Source organism: Rhinatrema bivittatum, chromosome 5 (genome assembly GCF_901001135.1).
Source record: "Rhinatrema bivittatum chromosome 5, aRhiBiv1.1, whole genome shotgun sequence".
Lineage (NCBI taxonomy): Eukaryota > Metazoa > Chordata > Amphibia > Gymnophiona > Rhinatrematidae > Rhinatrema > Rhinatrema bivittatum.
In genome coordinates this window covers 25,955,778-25,974,835 of record NC_042619.1, presented here as the reverse complement: position 1 = coordinate 25,974,835, position 19,058 = coordinate 25,955,778, and the positions used below count along the sequence as shown (strand labels likewise).

At 48.7% G+C, this 19,058-nt stretch overlaps 1 protein-coding gene and 1 long non-coding RNA gene across 3 annotated transcripts in view; one reads left to right on the top strand and one right to left on the bottom strand.

Annotated features, from left to right (window-relative positions):
- The window catches only part of LOC115091872, a 58,641-nt gene that overhangs the window by 38,104 nt on the left and 1,479 nt on the right, over positions 1-19,058 (bottom strand). The gene's annotated exons all lie outside the window — the stretch shown is intronic.
- Positions 18,177-19,058, top strand: part of LOC115091871 (protein Wnt-11) — a 104,295-nt gene continuing 103,413 nt past the window's right edge. For both annotated transcript variants that reach the window (XM_029602153.1, XM_029602152.1), the window contains exon 1: positions 18,177-18,413. The gene's annotated coding sequence lies outside the window, so the exon portion shown is untranslated. The remainder of the gene's footprint in view (positions 18,414-19,058) is intronic.

Below are 19,058 nucleotides of genomic sequence, written 5' to 3'. Positions count from 1 at the left end.
TGCTATTAATCAAGTTTACTTAGGGAATAGCCACTGCTATTAATTGCATCAGTAGCATGGGATTTTCTTAATGTTTGGGTAATTGCCAGGTTCTTGTGGCCTGGTTTAGCCTCTGTTGGAAAGAGGATGCTGGGCTTGATGGACCCTTGGTCTGACCCAGCATGGCAATTTCTTATGTTCTTATGTTCTTAAGAGCCTCTAGAAGGAAGGAAGGAGGGGTGGGAAGCGCTAATAGAGGGGCAGGGAAGGTGGAAATGGGGGAAAGAGCCTCTGGATGGAGGGAAGGAGTGAAGGGGGAGTAAGAGCCTCTAGAAGAAAGGAAGGAGAGGTGGGAAGCACTAATAGAGGGCAGCGAAGGTGGTAATGGGGGGGAAAAACCTCTGGAGGAAACGGGTGGGGATCAGGGAAGAGTCTGGAGGGAGGAAGGGAGAGGCGAGAAAGGGGATAGCTTTTAGAAGAAGGGGGAATGGTGATAAGAGAAGGAAGAGCCTGTGGAGGAAGGGGAGGAGGTGAAAGGCAGTGTAAAGATAGGATTGTGGAGGAGGTGAGTGGCAGAGAAAAGGGTGAGATCTGTGAAGGGGTGAAAGAGGGTGGAGATGGAACTGGGGCGGAAATGAAAGGGAGAATGGAAAGCTGGGTAGGGAATAAAAAAAGGAAGACAGGGGCTGGATGCCAGGAAGGGGTGAGTGATAGTACGAGAGCCGAGGAGGGGGTGAGTAAAGAGAAGGGAGATGGGGTCTAGAGTGCGGGCCAAAGACAGAGGGGGAATAGGAAACGGGAAGGAGATGTGGGGGAGGAGGATGATGGCTGGGGAGGGGCTGGAGTGGCAGATGAAAACCTGGTAGGTGAGAAGTGAGAAGAGGGAGACTCTGAACTGGAGGAGAAGAGAAGGGGAGAATTAGGAGTAACATCTAGTTATGAGTGGATGGAGAGGCAGAGAAGAGAGAAATGGAGAAAAAGAGCAAAAGGAAATAATATCAGAGTGAAATGGAGAAAATGAAGGAAAAAGACAAATGAGAGAAGAAATGGAAGATGGATAGGAAATCCTGGAAAAGAAAAGAACGCAGGAGAAGACCAAAACCAGGATGGTGGAAAAGAGAGAGCGAGGCCAGCTCAGTTAGGAAAACAATGCCCAGACAACAAAGACAGAAAAGAAAAAAAAAGTCTTTCAGATGTTGGAAATCGTAATATGTCAGCCCTGGGAAATGTGCATCTCTTCTAGGTTTGTATTTTGCAAAGTACAGGTGGAAATGCATTTCTGTTTCTCTTTCTCCAGTACTACACTGGCTTCTTGGGTTTTCCAGATCACTTTTTGTCTGCATGTTTCTCATTCTAATTTGTGATCCTTTATTCTCTATTAGGCAAGGGGGGTCTGTCTGTGCTCTCCATGTGTGATGAACAAGGCGAGGGATTTTGATAGCCTGTAGTTCTTGTGTAGGGATCTGTAGCAGCCCGGTACGTTCTATTTCCCAGGAAGGAGGCGTATTGGTATTCTAGGGGGCCGTGTAATACTTGCAGTGCTGTCTTTTTTCAAAAGTGAGGTTATTGCTGTTTGAGTTCTGGACGTTAGTGCTGTTATGGTACGGCGGGTTTGCTACATTAGGTTCTGTCCTTTTTTTTTTTTTTTTTGCAGGGTTTTGCGCTACTTCATAAAGTGCCTGCTAATGAAAGGTGTTTGTTTTGCTCTCACTGAGGTGACGACGGAATTTGTAAATATAAATATATATTTTGTACGGCGAGTTGTAAGGGTCAGCATCTCAGGTCTGTTGTTGAGGGGAGGAGGGGAGTGCTCTGTGGCTGCAGATTGCTTAGTTTATGGTAAAAATGTACAGCCCGCATGCATCCGGCATTTGCAGTGAGTTACAATGCAACATGCACGGCCACAGAGCTGGAGGCGCAGGGTTTATGTCGAGATTCTGTCCCTTCCCGTACAGACTCCGGACTTCACGCTCATTAGCCATATAGGAAAAAAAAGGTTGAATGAGGCTAGCAAATAATTTTAATGGTAGCTTAACTGGGAGGTTGGCACTGGCCAGGATTTTTTTTTTTTTAATTTTAAATTGCACAGAAGGACCTGGGACCTGTTCTTATTGTAACTTTTATAGCCAGTTTAAAGATAGCGGGCAGTACATAGACATGACAATATAATGAATCCCCCCCCCCCCCAAAAAAAAAAAGAATGGGAAAAGCAAAACAAGCCAGAGAAAAATATAAGGAAAACTTCCCGTCTCTACATCCCCTATGACAGATGCCCCAGCTTGCCACCCCCAACCCCCCTCTTTCCCCCGAGCGGTTTCCACCTGTGGGTACCTCTTCCTCCTGCCACCAGCAGGGACTTGAGCTCTGATTTCCTCCCTCCCTCTCTCCATCTTTCTCTTCTCTCTGCTCCCTAGCTTTTCTTTCGTTTTTTCTCACTCTTTCACCCATCCCCCCACGCCTTCTTCTCTCTCTCCACCTTTCCTTTTTCTCCCCACCCCCTCTAACTCCGACTCATCCCTCATTAATATAATGCAAGCCAGACGCTTGAGACATTGTTCTCTGCTCTGACTAGCAAAGATGAATTAAATTGCAAAGGGGAGAACCCCTCCCCCCCCCCCCCCGTTCATTCTCCGAAGTGAAAAAGAAAAAAATTCCAGGGAAAAACACTAAAAGCAAATGGTGACGTGTGAATTACATAGCGGTACCTTTGTTGGTTGGTCCAGAGAGGGGCCAATGCAAATTCTTTCCTCTGAAGCCTACAGAAGTCCTTCTCACCTATGCAAATGTTAAATTACCCTCTGCCTCCATTACAAGGGGGGGCAGGGGATAATAACACTGGAAGCCAGTGTTATTATCCCCTGATCTGCAGTGACACCAAGTGGACCTGCCTACAATTGCTAGGCTAAATGGATATTTCCACAGACGGAAAAATTTGAGTTGAATGAACCTATGGCAGTTCTTGGAATCAGAATTTTGGGGTGTAACCCCGGACCAGAACCAATGAGGAGCAGGGGATCGATTGCTAATGAACTTTTTAAATTAGGTATAAAAGAAAGGTTGACTTTTGTGTACAGTCACACAGGCAGAGTGAGGAAAAGACAGAAAGACAAAACAATGAGGTGAGGTTCCTACCCCAGCCACACGGCTCCTTTCACAAATGAAAGAGCAGTTGCAGATAGATGGGAGCGTTCCTCATAGCCATAGTCTGTAGAATAGTAATTATATAGCAGTGCCGAGAAAGCAGTGGATTGTTATTTTGTAGTGAGAGAAAAAAGTGTGAGTTTCAAGTATTTCCGCACCTTTTGTTTCATTTATAGCTAGAAGGGCAGTATTTAGAATAGTATCTGCATACATTCAGTATCAAGTTGACTTAGTTACAGGGCAATTCGGAAGAATTGTCACAATTTTATATAGAGAGGGAATTTATATTTTTGTTTGTGAGAACCAGGACTTCCAATCTCTTGAAGCAAGTTGCACCCTACATCTGAACTGAGCACAGGATGTCAAGCTTCAGCTTCATCAAGCACACAGTGGAGGAGCAGCTTGTCTAAAGAAAAAGAAAACAGATCTCGCGTGAGACTTAACTGAGAACTTCTGTTATTGTTCTGGCCAGAATTTAGGTGGGAGTTTGAAGTATTTCACAAGTGAACTGAACTCAGATACAGAGAAGGGCTAGTGATTTTTCGTTCATATCTTGCAACTTGATTTTCCTCACTTTTCCATGTTAATACAATCCTCTTTCTTTTCTTACTATAATGCCATTTGTCAGTGTTTGCTGTAGAGTATAAGAATCCTAACGCGCTGTGTAGCTGTGCATGCACTGATTTTATATGCAGTACTTGCTGTAGCTACGTAAGGTGGTGGGTTTCATGTTATCACTTATTGGGTGGAGACGTGTTCATTAAAAATTTTTAATGAACACGTCTCCACCCAATAAAGATTTGGCAAAGATTTCCTTGGGCATCTATTTCTTTGTTGTTTCCTCACGGCTTAAAAATATGGAGCCAGCTGACAGCCTTAAATAGAAAGCACAGTGGTGATGACAAGGGAGGGAGATAACAGGAGGCTGTCCTGGGCCTTCTTTTCTGTCTCGGTTTTCTTCTTACTGTCTCCCATCGTATTTTTACTGTATCCTCTGGCAGCTCTTCCTCCACCACTATTCCAATGTGCCTCAAGGCTCTGCCCTGGTCCCCCTTTTCTTCCTACACTTCTTCCCTGGGTGCTCTGATCTCTTCCCATGGCTCTCAGTGCCACTCTTCTGCTGATGACCCCCAGATCCACCTTTCTACACCAGAAATTTCACCAAAAATCACGTTCTGAATTTCAGCCTTCTCGCATGGCATCGCCGCCGGGATGTCCTGCTGCAACCGTAAACTTAACACGGCCAGCATGAAACGTCTTCTTTCCTCTCTCCCTACAGCCACGACGTCCCCTCTTCACTCTTTCTCTGTGGATGGTATCTCATCCTCCCAGTTCTATCGGCCTGTGGCCTTGGGGTCCTCTTCGATATCTGTCTCGTCTCCTTCGCTGCGCACATCCAAAGCACTGCTAAAGTGTGTCGGCTCTTCCTCTTTAACATCATTAAATCCATTCCTCTCTTTCAGTTCATGCTACCAAAATGCTTAGACGCTCTCTCATCATCTCCCGCACAGGCCTTTCCTCCCGGGAGGCCAGCTTCTGTCTTTTGTAGAGGACTCGTCAAGGGAGAAACATCAGGAAACACCCCCCCCCCCCCCCAACCAGAGCTTCCACCCCAGGACACTCCAGGTGAAGTTCAGGATTCAACATGGACCTCAGGTACTGTGGGAAAGGATCGAGTCACTGCTAGGATTCCCCAGCCACCTCGGGATAATCGGCAGCATTCCTTACCACGTGCCAAGCCCCGTGCCTGGAGGGAGACATCCACAGCGGTAGAGAGCATTCGGATCCTGTCTGAAGTGAATCTGGGAACAATGGGAATTAACTGGCCCCACGTGTAAAAAAACCAGGGTGGCCGGCCCTTGAGCGCACCGCCCGTATTTTAGAACGGGCCCAGCCGCGCGCCTAACCCCCCCCCCGTTACGCGCTGAAGTGCCAGGCCCCGCAAAAGGGGGGTGGGCCGAGGGGGCGTGGCCTGGCTGGGGAGGGGCGGGGATGGGCCGGGACAGCGCGCACCGGAGATTACATCTGCTCCCGGGGAGCAGTAAGTATTAAAATTGAAAAATTAGGGACAGGTAGGGTTAGGTTAGGGGGTCGCGCGCTCCTTTTAAATGTTTTGCTTCTATTGAGCCTTTTACAAGGAACTACAATAAACTTTCATCTGAACACCCATCCAGTGAGTCCTGCCTGGTTTGTAAGTGTCCCTGTCCCAAAGAGCTACGGTAACACACACACACACCTGGGAGAACATTACCTGGGCCACGAAGGTTATAGCCTTCACCCCCACAGAAAGGACCCCCACTTGGGGACTCAGGAAAGGGGAATGAGACGTGGGAGAAGAGCCCCAGTTATAAACTCCTTTATGGCCCTTCAGGATATGTGCCAACCGCCAAGAAAGGGTTAACACTTATGACCTAGAAAGAAAGGCAGGTGACTCGAAGAGGACACTGGGTCTAGGTTGTTAAGGCCTTGGACTTCATTGTGAGTTGGAGTCTCCCCCTCCCGTGTGACCTTGAAAAAAGGTCACTTTAGCCCTCCGTGCCTCAGTTCACCCAGCTGATGAGTGGGGAAGCATTTAATAAGTGTCCGGCCCTTCCCTCCCTCCTTCAGGAGCTTTCATGCAGCCCGGGTGTCAGAAATGTACTCGCCAGGCCAAATCGTCCTGGGAATGACCGCATGAATCTTTGTAGTGCGTTAAATTCTAAAGAATGAAAAGGTGATTGCTCTTCTATAAAGCTCATTATGCAAGTGTCATGTGCTGCCAGAATTGTATCCGCCTGCCGTGATTCACTCCGGCACAATTTTCTGAAGAGCATTCAACGCTAACGTGATCGTGATTTTATAGAGCTGCCCCGCTCAACAAGTAATTTTGTGCAAACGTGAAAGCATTTATTTAAACTGCCAAAGTCATACCACGGAAACTTAAAAGCATAAGGAGCACTAAAAGTAGCATCTTCAAGATCTGATAAATAATAAGTATTTGAGCATGCGCAAAGCAACCCAAAATACGTTCCTCGCACTTACCTCCTTATCATGAAAATCTGAAGAGAGTATTCACATGGACTGCATGTGGTGAAACAGCTGCCCAATTCCATTGTGAACGCCGTCGTAAATTCACCTAACAAGTAAGCGCAGCCTTTAGAAAACTGGGCATTGTGAACCCTTGGGTACGTGCTATGGACGTCTGCTTGTGTCCTGTGCAATTCCTAGCATTTTTTTCTTTATTACTTACAATAGTGGGTGTTTTTTAATGGCACATTCCAAGCATGTGCTCCACTGATTTTTTTGTTAACGTATCTGACTGTTGGATGCATTTTTTATCTCTTTCTGTGTCATCATCAGAACAGAGCTGACAGTCTAGCATGGTGGCCGGGGAACAAGATCTGTGAGAGGCAGAGGAGAGTCAGGAGGGCTGGATTTTCTGCAGGCCGCAATAGGTATCTAATAGGTAACTCTCCTGGATACCACGATCTCAGAGGATGCTTGAGAAAACTAGCAGTGACAAAGAGCAAATGGAGATCTCTGACCGAGGGGAGAATCAGGATCACTATAGACAGCCGAGGGACCCAGAAACCCCGCTACATGCCTATTGCAACTCCTCAAATATTTACCTCCTCCTCCCCATCCTTCACTCCCTCTGGGTCCCCCTCCCCTGTGTCCTTGCCTGGCCTTTGCGCACCCCCCCACCACCACCACACCACACACACACATGCGCACGTGCAAAAATGTTTAAGCAGTGTGTAACACAATCCTGATTTCCTCCTTTAAAAATTTAAAGTGTGCTTGAACTGAAAAGCAGGGATTTTCAATTTTAGGAATAAAAGCCAAGACAAAATCATTAGAGGTTTTCAGTGCAGCTTGACACTGTTTATGTATTTTTCATATTAGTCTGCCCCTCCGTGCTACATGCTGTGGACAGAAGGTCTATATCCTTGTGAGTCAGACTGAATGAGTTCAGTTTAGTACAGTCGGAAGAAATGAAGATTACCCTGAGTTTAAAAACATTCATGAACTCTGTACAATATTTCAGGGTAGCAGAGCTCCCTGCATCTCTTTCTCAGAGCATCCAAATAGATCAGATTTTAGAGGCTTTTCCAGTGAATATTCCTGAAACGTAGCTATGGACAGTGGAGTTATTCATCTGGCTAATTTGGATTATTTTGTTAACCCTGATAATAAGACCTATTTGGAGGTCTTGAGGACTGGATTGATGACCCATTCATGTACAGACCACATACCCGGTCCTAGAAGGAGGCGGGAACCAAATACACAGAAAGTCAAAAGGGATATTCGCTGTGAACACACACACACACACACACCAAACAATAACAAATGGTTAAATGCTGCTTCTGATCTTAACCTGTTCTGCAATTGATGTGCTAGAAGCAAATTTTACAGTAAAAGGAACACATTTCTGGTTACAAGTCAAATTGTTCATGGCAGACAGTGTTTTAAATGTAGCTATTTCCTCTGATGTATCATGAACAATTTCAGTGGTAAAATGGGATCATGTGAAGCCGAAAGTGAAAACGCAAGTTTTCCACTGAATGATCTGCACCATGAAATAAGGATTCCCCTGATTGCTTACCACAATGGAACGAATGAGGACTGCAACTGCATGCAAACAGATTCCTCCCGGGAGCGTGCTGAGATTCCTCGCGATGTGTTTGTCTTGCAATTCACCGGTCATCCATCATTTTTAAACTGTTATGTTTGAAATAGAAGGCCTTTTAATTTTTTGGGCCTAGGCAGTCCTCCTCCCATCCCTTTGGGCTCCATCCCATGGCGCCCGCCCCAACGCCACGCACTAGGGGTTCCTCGCACAGAGGAGAAGGCAGAAGGAGTAACCCAGAGGCCAGAGCAATGGGCTCGGGACCAAGGAAACTAGGGCTCAAACCCCATTTCGCCGCCCGACGCACGCTGGGCAAGTCAGCCTTTTGATTATGCAGAAAACTGGCATATTAAATAAATTTGCATTTGAGGCCAGTGCACTAACAGGAGGTAAATGTCACACAGGCAGCTTTACACGCTGGGATGGTAACTTTCGAACGGGTGCGCGCTGGATACGTGGCCATTTTTTTAACATGCACATACATACGCGTGTATGTTAGAAAATAGCCCCGGCGCGTGTACGTCTGCACCCAGTTTTGCGAGTGGGTACGCACAGCTGCTTACAAGCAGGTTTGATCCGCGCAAGTGGGGGAATTTTTAACAGATGTGCACCCACGCCATGCCCAGTTTCACCAGTTCACCCACCAGTTGGCCCCTGTCTACCACTAAAGTCTTCTTAACCCCACTGGTTTGTTCTGCCTCCCCCCCACCCCTCCAACAGCTCAGAGATGCCTGAAAACAGCTGTGTTTGGACTTACAGAGCCTTAACAGCAGAAGTAAAGCTTCGCTGCACTAGAAGACCTGAGCGCGCATCCAGGTACGTGCGTACTAACGCGCACATCTCTTGGCCCCGCCCCGGAATGCGCACACCACGCCCCCTTTTTTGTCCGACGTGAGATATTTTGTGCTTTGGGGATTGCGCGCGCATGTGCTACATATGCACGAACCTCCTAACGGCGCGCACGCGCCTTTTAGAATTCACCTGTAAAGCAACATTTAGACGGTAACATTCTGATAGCCGCACGAGCGCCCGTGTGTGCGCGTGCGCCGGCTCGCGCCCAGAGATGCGGCCGTTTTACAACATATAAAATCGGCTGTACGCGCGTGCATGTGCGCACAATTTTATACGGGGGCGCGCATGTGCGCCCAAACGCCGGCTCTACCGCGTACGTGAAGGGGATTTTAAAAACAACGCACGCAGACACAATACCCCTTTTACCCAGTTCTCTCCCAGTTCACGGATTGGATTTCCTAACCCCCCCCGTTATTTAGCCTCCCTCTTTACCCTTTTAACCCTGATCCTTAAAACCCCGCTGACTCGCCTATTTTTTATTTTATTTTAATACTTACACAGAAGGAAAGCGACACAGTGGGGGACCCCGGCGCGTACTTGTACGCGTAAATACTCACGCGCCCATGTCCCACCCATGTTCCACCCGGACCACGCCCACGCCCCATCTGTGCGCGTGCTGGGAGCTACGCGCGTGCTCGCACGCTTCTTAAAATTCAGGCGGCGCGCGCCGGCCCGCGACACGGGCTGCTCTCCCGGCTTTGGCGTGCGAAGGGCTCTTAACGTGCGTCATTAGCAAAAGGAAACACCATTTGGCAACTTAAGCATCTTTGCAAACTTTGTCTCCTTTGCAGAGAGTAAAATCACATCCCTGGCTGGGAACACCTGAAACTGTAATCAAAGGATTTTGCAAAGCAATTTCTTTTGCAAAATTTCCCGTGGCTTAGCTTTCACACGGCACTTTCTGCAGGGCTCATTTTGTACGCAACAAAAAAAAATATTGCAAGCAAAACACAATAATGCATGCAAACACATACAGGGGCACAGTTAAAAAGAAAGCGCGAGCGCGTACTTTTGTTCGCGCACCAGGTGCAAACAAAGTACGCCGGATTTCAATAGATATGCGCGAGGCTCATGTATCTTTTAAAATCCGGGGTCGGCGCGCGCAAGGGGGTGCACATTTGTGCACCCCCTTGCGCACGCCGAGCCCTGTGCGTGCTGCCCGTTCCCTCCGCCTCCCCCCACCTTCCCCTATCTAACCCACCCCCCAGCCTTACCTAAATCCCCCTCTTAACCTTTATCCAGGAAGTTACGCCTGCCTCCGGGCAGTCGTAACATGCGCGCGCCGCCTGCTGATGGCGTGGCAGGCCCCGACACAGATCGCTGTGTCGGGGCACCCGGCCACACCCCCGGACCGCCGCCACGCCCCGAACACGCCCCAAGCCGACACCACGCCCCCTGGCCACGCCCCCAAAACCACCCCTTTTTGCGAGCCCCGGGACATACGCGCGTCCCGGGGCTTGCGTGCACCGCCGAGCTTATGCAAATAGGCTCGGCGCGCACAGGGGCAGATTTCCTCAGGTTACGCGCGTAGCCTTTGAAAATCTGCCCAAAATCGTTTTATCTCCCATTGCCTCAAGTAGCCACTTTAATGTCATGCTCATTTGGGTAGGGACTTATTATACCTGAATTCCAATAATGCCCTCTAGAGCATCATTTCAAAAGGCAGGCTAAAAATCCCCCAAATATATTTCCTCATGGGCCTTCATCCCTGGCTTTTGCTCACTGAGGTGGCAGCCTCTGACTGAATGGGCACAGACGGTGGCTCCCCCTCCTGACCCCAGCACAACTTCTCCCTTGAGCCGGTCAGCGGGTGTCGCCCTTGAGTGACGATGCCTTCCCCGACACCATCTGAGCCAGTCAGCAGGAGCCAGGTTCAGAAATCGAACTCGGTTCGCTGCCAGGGAAGTCACTGGACCCTGCTCATAAAATGGCTCTTCGTTTTCTCACAATCCGATTGATATTTATGGAAAGATTTTGCAGTTTGGGAGAGAGCAGGCAGCATTTGGGATTCGCTTTTGCGGCGTCGCCATCCTCGTGTGACCGGCCTGCGAGACGTATGTCCCAGACGAAGAATGTATCGCTGTACTTAACATCCACATTCCTGCAGCTCGTAACATCAGCCCAGAAACATCTGTTCTGATCCCCATTGGGACCAGTGGCAGAATCTGCTGATGGGCTGCCAAACTGAATTGCTTGCGCTCAGATTACTGATGTCTCTTGCTTTAACCATTTATATTTGGCGTTTATGATTTCAATTTTATCGGGGATATTGTTCTGTACACTGCTTTGAGCAATCCTTTGGAAAGGCCATTTATAAATCAGAAAAATAAAAAAATCACATTTTTAGCTTTTTTATTTTTTTGCTGATGTGGCTAAGAAGAGTGCAATTTTTTAAATCTGATTTTCTTAAAAACATCAAAATATAGATAAACACCAAAGTACCTGTTTGAGGTTAACCTCTAAATGGTGTGCTAGATTTGGTTTTAAAATTGTTGGTGCTTTTTAAATCTGTAAAAACACAAAATACAATCTGACAAAAAGGGCCATCACCTGTTTTTCATATGTTTCAGAAAAATAGAACTGGGAAAATTTTTTTTTTTTCAAATTTAGTAGAGTGGGAAGGATTGGGAAAGAGACTGGGGGGTTCCTGTATCCTAAACGTTTTCCCGTAGACACAAAACAGGAGAAAACTTTAGTACGTCGGCCCCCGGGTCTGCCAAATGACAGAAAAACAGTTTGAAAATAGCAATGCCGTGAGTGAGGGAACTAAGGTTTAGTATAGAGGTTCCCAAACCTGTCCTGGAAGACCTCCAGCCAGTCCGGTCCTCAGGATACCCACAATGAATATGCATGAAATACATTTGCATGCACATTTTATCTCATGCATATTCATGGTGGAAAAGCGTCCGTTTTATCCCGCTGCTGGCTGATTTTGCTAAGGTTGCTGGACGCCCATAGCTAAGCACCACTTGCTATACTGTGCGTGCACATGCGTGTACACTGTGCGCCCAGAATTTTTTATTTTAAATCAAGCCCGTATACCTTTATTTTTCAACACCGCAAGAAGTAAATTTAAGAATCACAATGATACTAAGATGAACCACAGAGGACTGTATCTTTTAATTTCTCATGAGCCCTCGACTCACGGATTGACTTTACGCTACTTCTGGGGCTAGAGCTAAATTTGTCACGTTAAAAAGTGTGCGCTGGGTGCCCGGCGATTTTCTGCTTCGGAGGGTAATACTAATAGCCTCATCCACAGGGAATTTACATGTGATGAGCACTATCGGCTATGCATTTGTTTGGGTGCTCGTTTTGGACGCGCTAATCTCCTTATTACATCGGGTGCTAGTCTAGCGCGTCCGAAATGGGCGTCCAACTGTGTTGTAAACCTGTGTGCTAGGCTGGGCGCACTTTATTTCGGGGGTTACGTGTGTGGCCAGGTCTTGCGCACGCCGCGCGCATTTTACAGCGGGTCCAGCCACGCACGCAACCCCCATTATTTATTTTATTTTATTTAAGGTCTCTTTTATACCGACATCAGTTGACACATCGCATCGGTTTACAAAAAACAAAAACTTTTGGGCGGAGCCCTTACATATAACAGCGGAACAAGATTAACTTTTGGGCGGGGCCCTTACATATAACCAATAGAGTACATTAAACAGGGGGGTGAAAACTAGATATAAATATAAATCAATATGAGTAAACCAACTATATACACAGATATGCGCCGAAGTGTCAGGCCTGGGAAGGGGAGGGGCAGGGACGGCCATTATTCGCTGTCCCGGAGAAGCGCGTGCCAGCAGCCAGCCGGCGTGCGGAGTCTACACCTCATGCTGTGTGCGATATGCCTCCCGACCTCTTCTCACTGACCTACAGGACAATCGATCAAAACTGGTGTGGTCGTGACTGCCAAGACCTCTTCGGCTTTCCGGTGGACTCAGTAGCTTGCTTTCAAGCAAGAAATGCCCTCGTTCAGTATAGTTCTGCAGTCCTGACTGGAATGGCACAAGTTGTCGGAGGAACTAACTAGTAACAGATTCAAAATTAATTCTAGAAAATAACTTTTCAGTCAACGTATGATTAAATGATGGAATCTGCTGCCGGACAGTGGTCAAGGCTAGTCACTAGGAGGAGCTTTAAAAAGAGCTGGAGACGTTTCTAGAGGACGGATCCATTAACCCTTATGCGGCTGGACAGCCTTAGGCTCTACAATCACCCCTTGGAACCCCGCCGTTAACTTTCACTTCCTGCTGGTGATGTCACTTCCTGCTAACTATTTAATGTCTTATTGGGAATTTGACTGTAATCCACAACTGACAAAGTGAGTTATGTGTTTTATTACATTTGAATTTGTATGTGAGAGAGGGGATTTGGAGAAGGGGCTTTCACACTATATGTTATTGTCATATGTGAAATCCTGCCACATCATGTGGTTGATTTGTGTGGTTTTAACAAGTGGATTGTACTATTGTTACTATGCAAATGTCTGTAAGCTGCCTTCATTGTTTTCAGAAAGACGGGGTAGAACTACTGTAGACAGCAACGCCTAGTGATCACTCTGGGGCCATGGAACCATGGTTCCTGGGGCCCCGTCAAGCACTGCTGCTGCTAGGGCCGGGTTAGATTGGAAGGGGGCTCGGAGGGAAGGGGATTAAAAATGGAGAAAAAGCCCCAAGGGTAGACGAGAATTTAAAGCTGGTGGCACTCTTGCCCCAGGAAGGGGCTGGTGGTGCTTTTGAAGCTGGAAGCCCAAAACAGCAGGAGGAACCATTGCCCCACACCGAAAGGGAAAATCTGAATAAGGGAGGAGTGCGATCTGCAAAGATCAAGTGCGCCTGCCATCCCTGGGTAATTCTTAAGCTGATGAGAGGGGTCACAGCGGCTTGCAAGGAAGCCATTTCTCGCAGGGACTTGTAGAGCTCCTTGAACTCTGCAAAAGGCAAAGATAAAAACCATCAGATCTGAATTCACTGCCATCTGATTAAAGATGGGAGTCACTAACTGCCCAATGAAGGCTACTGAAGCGTGATTATAGCCAGTGAAAGAAAAGAAATAGGTAACTGTAGAGGAGGAGAGGATAGATTTTGGTTATTATTTGAATATATTTGCCTTCCCAAGATGCATAAGGTGGTTGCCATGTTAGTCCCACTTAAATATGTAGCAATAAGGCTCAACCAAATATATCCTCTCCTTATTTCTCCATCCCTAAATTGGGATACTGCAAGCGCTAGGGGTGTGCATTCGGATTGACCGCATTAGTAAAACGCAACTCATATTTTTTTTTTACTTAAAAAATTGATTCGACATAAACGATCGGATTTCCCACATATCGAACATAGATATGTTCGATATGTGGGAAATCGCGATTGTTGAGCCAAAATAAAAATATAAACCCCCTCACCCTCCTTAATCCCCCCCCCCCCCGACTTACCACAACTCCCTGGTGATGGAGCGAGGAGTGAGGACGCCATTTCTGCAATCCTTGGCGAGAAGCATGTGACGGCGGCACGTCGAGTGACGCCGGCGTCACGTGATTCCCGGCTCGTTCGCGCCGGACGGCTCGTTCGGCCCAAAAAGAACTTTTGGCCAGCTTGGGGGGGTCAGGAGGCCCCCCCAAGCTGGCCAAAAGTTCTTTTTGGGCCGAACGAGCCGTCCGGAGCGAACTTGCCGGGAATCACGTGACGTCGGCGTCACGTGATTCCCGGCTCGTTCGCGCCGGACGGCTCGTTCGGCCCAAAAAGAACTTTTGGCCAGCTTGGGGGGGTCAGGAGGCCCCCCCAAGCTGGCCAAAAGTTCTTTTTGGGCCGAACGAGCCGTCCGGCGCGAACTCGCCGGGAATCACGTGACGCCGCGTCACTCGACGTGCCACCGACGTCACATGCTTCTCGCCAAGGATTGCAGAAATGACGTCCTCACTCCTCGCTCGATCACCAGGGAGTTGTGGTAAGTCTGGGGGGGGATTAAGGAGGGTGAGGGGGTTTAAATTTTTTTTTTGCACATATGTACATATACCCAACTCATTGGATTTTTTTTATGTCCATATTGGCCGCAAGTGGGACCCCCTTTCGGACATAAAAAATATGAACATAAAATTTTGCTCTGCACATCCCTAGCGCTGTGGATCACTGTCACCATGGATATATATTTAATTAATTTTATGCCAACCTATAACAAGTAATGTAAGCAAAATCTGTGTTTTCCAGTCTTGGCCCACCCTGAGAAACTGCGGCAGTGTTGACATTTCAGTTCAGAGGTGCCAGCTCCATGGGAGCTGCACGGTGCTTGGCCTCCTGCATCAGTCTTTTGGATCTGCAGCGGCAGAGAGGCAGCTGGATCGGGTGGCACCTTTCATAACCTGGGCTCCCCTTAAATCTTTACAGGCCCGACATGAACCCAAATCCTCCACTGAACCCCGCTGCCCTCTTACTTGTTTTCGGTCGTGTGTCCTGTTTCTCTGTCTGTCTTGACTAGAGTGTAAGCCCGAAGGCCTAGGGACTGCCCATTATGTAGTGCTACACATAGGGCTGGCGGAAGCACTAGCAGGCCGATACAGTAAAAGTCGCGGGAGAGCGAGCGAGCGCCTCTAGCGCCTCTTTTCGGATAGGAGCGGCAACTGTCAGCGGGTTTGACAGCCGACGCTCAATTTTGCCGGCGTCGGTTCTCAAAACCGCTGACAGCCACTGGTTCGGAAACTGGACGCCGGCAAAATTGAGCGTCCAGTTTTCAACCCGCGAGCTGATTTTAAATTCTTTTTTTTTTTTTTTTTTAATTCTTTTTCTTACTTTTGGGACCTCTGACTTAATATCGCCATGATATTAAGTCGGAGGGTGCACAGAAAAGCAGTTTTTACTGCTTTTCTGTGCACTTTCCCGGTGCTGGCAGAAATTAACGCCTACCTTTGGGTAGGCACTAATTTCTGAAAGTAAAATGTGTGGCTTGGCTGCACATTTTACTTTCTGAATCGCACGGGAATAATTTGCATGTTGCGGGCGCTATTAGTTTCGGGGGGGGGGGGGGGGGGTTGCCGCGCGTTTTCGACGCGCTAGCTTTACCCCTTATTCAGTAAGGGGTAATAGCGCGCCTGTAAGGCCTGTAGGCGAGCTAGGCCTGGGACCGGGGCGCTGACCATTAGGGGGGCATGAGCAGCAAAGAGGGGCGGGGATTCGAATCTCCATTCCTGTTTGGTAGGAGTCGGGGCTGCGACCGGGGGGGGGGGGGGGGGGGGGGGGGGGGGGGGGGGGGGGGGCAATGGGCTGCAGAAGGTGCTTAGGGTGCCTAATCCCCTTGCACTGGTCCTGGCTACACAGCTCTGCATACATCTGCTATGCGCTATACAAATAATAATTCCAAATTGCTTGCAATAATTTTGGACATTGTGATCTTCTCAGATGCTGCACAAAGTTAATTTACGTAGCGTTTGAAATGTGTGCTGGGAGGTGGGCACATAAATGGTTCCTATGTGGTGGTATTAGAGGATCAGTGGTAGTTTATCTCTGCTGTGCAAAATAAAGCCACTTTTGTTGCATTTCCTGAACATGAAAAACACAGAAGCAGAAGCCACCTTGCTCGATATTTTTGCTTCCTGGGGTGCACATGGGAGTGCGGCTTTCCTGCTTTTTCCGGTTAAGTGTGTGTGTGTATGCCAATGCAAGCTGCTTACTCTACTTAATCATTAACTGGTAATTATGCTGTCCTGCTACCTGTTTGTTCTTCAGCTTCCCCGGCCACCTGTAAACAGGTCAAAGTATAAAGGGAGACCCGCAGGGCGAACGAGCGCTCGCCAACGGCCGCCGTAGGGTGGCCTCGCTCTTTCTGTGCCCTCGGGGCCTTCCCTGCAGATCAAATGAAAGCGGAGTCTGGCTCGCGCCCTGCTTTTTTTGTGTGCATGGCTTAAGATCTCCGTGCGGGCTGAGAATGGTCCCTTCTCGGCCTTTTGGCGGAGACTGAGAATCCCTCCAACGCCCCCGCTGGAGGAGACAAGAGTAGGTTATGAGGATGGCCCAGACGGAAGCCTCTCATCCTTATCTTGGGCTCCTGCAGGCTGGAGAGGCCCTGGACCTGTGCCCTATTAATATAGGCCTTGTGCATTAAAGAAAGACTCTCTTCCCCCCCTTTCTTTTCCTATTATATCTTATTCACTAGCAAAATATTGAGAAAGGAAAGGTACACGGAGGGAAAAAAAATATAACTCTTCCCTCGCCTAAAAAAACCAGCCCTTTTATTATAGGGCTCATTCCTACGGTGTTTACCCCTCGACGCTGTTGACCATAAAATGTTGTTTATATCACTTGAGAGAAGTGGGAATATCCGGCACGGCGCTAAAATAGTTTCAGTCATGTTCAGGTGGCAGACAGCAGCAAGCAAGAATGGGTGAGCGCAGCTCCAAACGGTTTGCTGTGCAACACGGGAGTGACACAAGGCTCGGTGCCCTCCGCCTTTGCATTTAATATTTTATCTAAGACCGATTTGACAAATTCTGTCTAATCTCTGCCAGGGGTTTCGCAACGGACGTGGATGATACACAATTCTGCATCCCTCTGCCCCCCCCCCCCCCCCCTCATGGGCTGACACGACCTCCACGCTCTCCCTGTGTCCGCTTGGCGATGGCTCACCCACGATAAGCTTGCCCTAAATTTAGCCAAAGCGGAGGTGCAGTTCCACCTCCACCAAGCATGGGGCCTGGGATTCACAATCGGTTCGAAGTTATCGTGTCTGGTTTATAAATTGCATTCGCCGCGGGGACGTAGACCCTTACGACAACCCGCAGATTTATGCTGTGTCGTTCAGGCTTTTTTTTTTTTTTTTGATGACAGCTCTGGATTATTCCAAGGTGATCTATCTGGGTTTTCCGGCCTTGACAACGAAACCTTTACAACCTTCTGCAAAATGCTACAGCCAGGCTCATTGCTGCTCATGCAGGACGAAAACGTTTTATGTTTGTGAAATATTGTGTGTGTGTGTGTGTGTTTTGCTGTAAGCGGCCTCAGGCCTGGGCATTGGTGACATATAAATGTGAATAACTCAATGCTACCCCATAGTTGTCCAAACCTGGGGTAACTAAATCAGGAAGAGGATGTAAAAATGAGCTCTGGGGAAACTGCTGTCAATCTCCATTCTTCTGACCTTAACCCTCCTAAACTTGGGCTTCCCTGATCTTTTTTTGCCTTATGGCCCACACAATTAAATATTTAAGGAAGGGAAGGCATGCAAAGAAATATTTCTCAACTTTGCTTTGCAGGTAAAGCAAATTGATGCGACTCACTATATAACCCGTCCCCTGAAAGTGCTTTCTATTGTTTTCTAATTTTCCACTCTGTAAGCTCTGGAGCTACCTGCGCTTTCTCTAATCTTTTCTTTGGGGGTTGGGTTGGAAAGCAAGCACACGACTTCTTTATTTATATATATATATATATTTTTTTGTTCGCTGAACAGATCAAACATTGGCTGATCCCGTTTGAAGCTGCAGATCCGGAGCTCGCTTTGTTATGCTAATGCGGTCTGACATCACTCCGGAGATCAAAGCCTCGGGGACCCGATATAAGCAGGTTCCTTTAAGCAGGGAAAGGAGGGGAGTCGGAGGAGCCTGCAGCTGGCAGCGCTGCAACACCATCCCAGCCAGGAAGGAGGGCATCTTGTCCCGTCCCGTCCCCCCCCCCCCCCCTCCTTTAACTCTTTGCCCAGCCCTGATCGCGCGCCCCCCCTTTTCTAACCGGATGACCCCGCAGGGTGTGTTGGAGGTAGGACGGGCACTCCTCGCGATTTGGTCTTGCAGCGGATCGTGCCGGCGGGGAGCAGGAGGCGCGCGGCCGAAGCTCCCGGCGGGAAGGTAAGAGAGAGAGAGAGAAAGTGTGGGACTCCGGCTGGGCAGCCGCTTGCTCGCCAGCGGTGGCGGGGGTGGCTAGCGAGTGGCCGGTGCCTTTCGCGGGTTGTCTCGCTCGCCTTGCTGAAGTCGCCTCCCCCTGGGACGGCAGGGGAACCGGGCGGCGGGTGGTTCGGAGGAGCCGCGCGACTCGGCCAGAAATCCTTAAGCACTCGGGGGGGGAACTGGCGGCGGCGCGCGAGAGAGATCGCCCGGGGCGGCAGAAGCCCCCGGGCAGTGGCCTTGGGCTCTCTGCTCCTTGCAACCGGAGGATCCTGCGCACCAGTTAGGAAGCCGCGGGGAGTTGCACAGCTTTATCTTTCAATCTGCAGCTGGAGCGGGACGGGACCGGGACGAGAGTCCACCGTGGAGTCAGCGGGGCGCTCGCTATTTGTCCGTTTGCAGGATGCGGTCCACCCATTCCCCTCTTTTTTTTTTCTCCTTGCTCCTCTCTAATAACTTGCCCAGACCGTGCCATAAATATATCTGTACAGTTTTATGGGGCACCTAAATCTCGTTTTTATAGGCGGCGATGTGATACGCTGACATCGGCAATCCCCCCGCCTTAAACTTTCCGGACCGCAGGCTTGAACCGGGCCAGGGGTGTGGGAA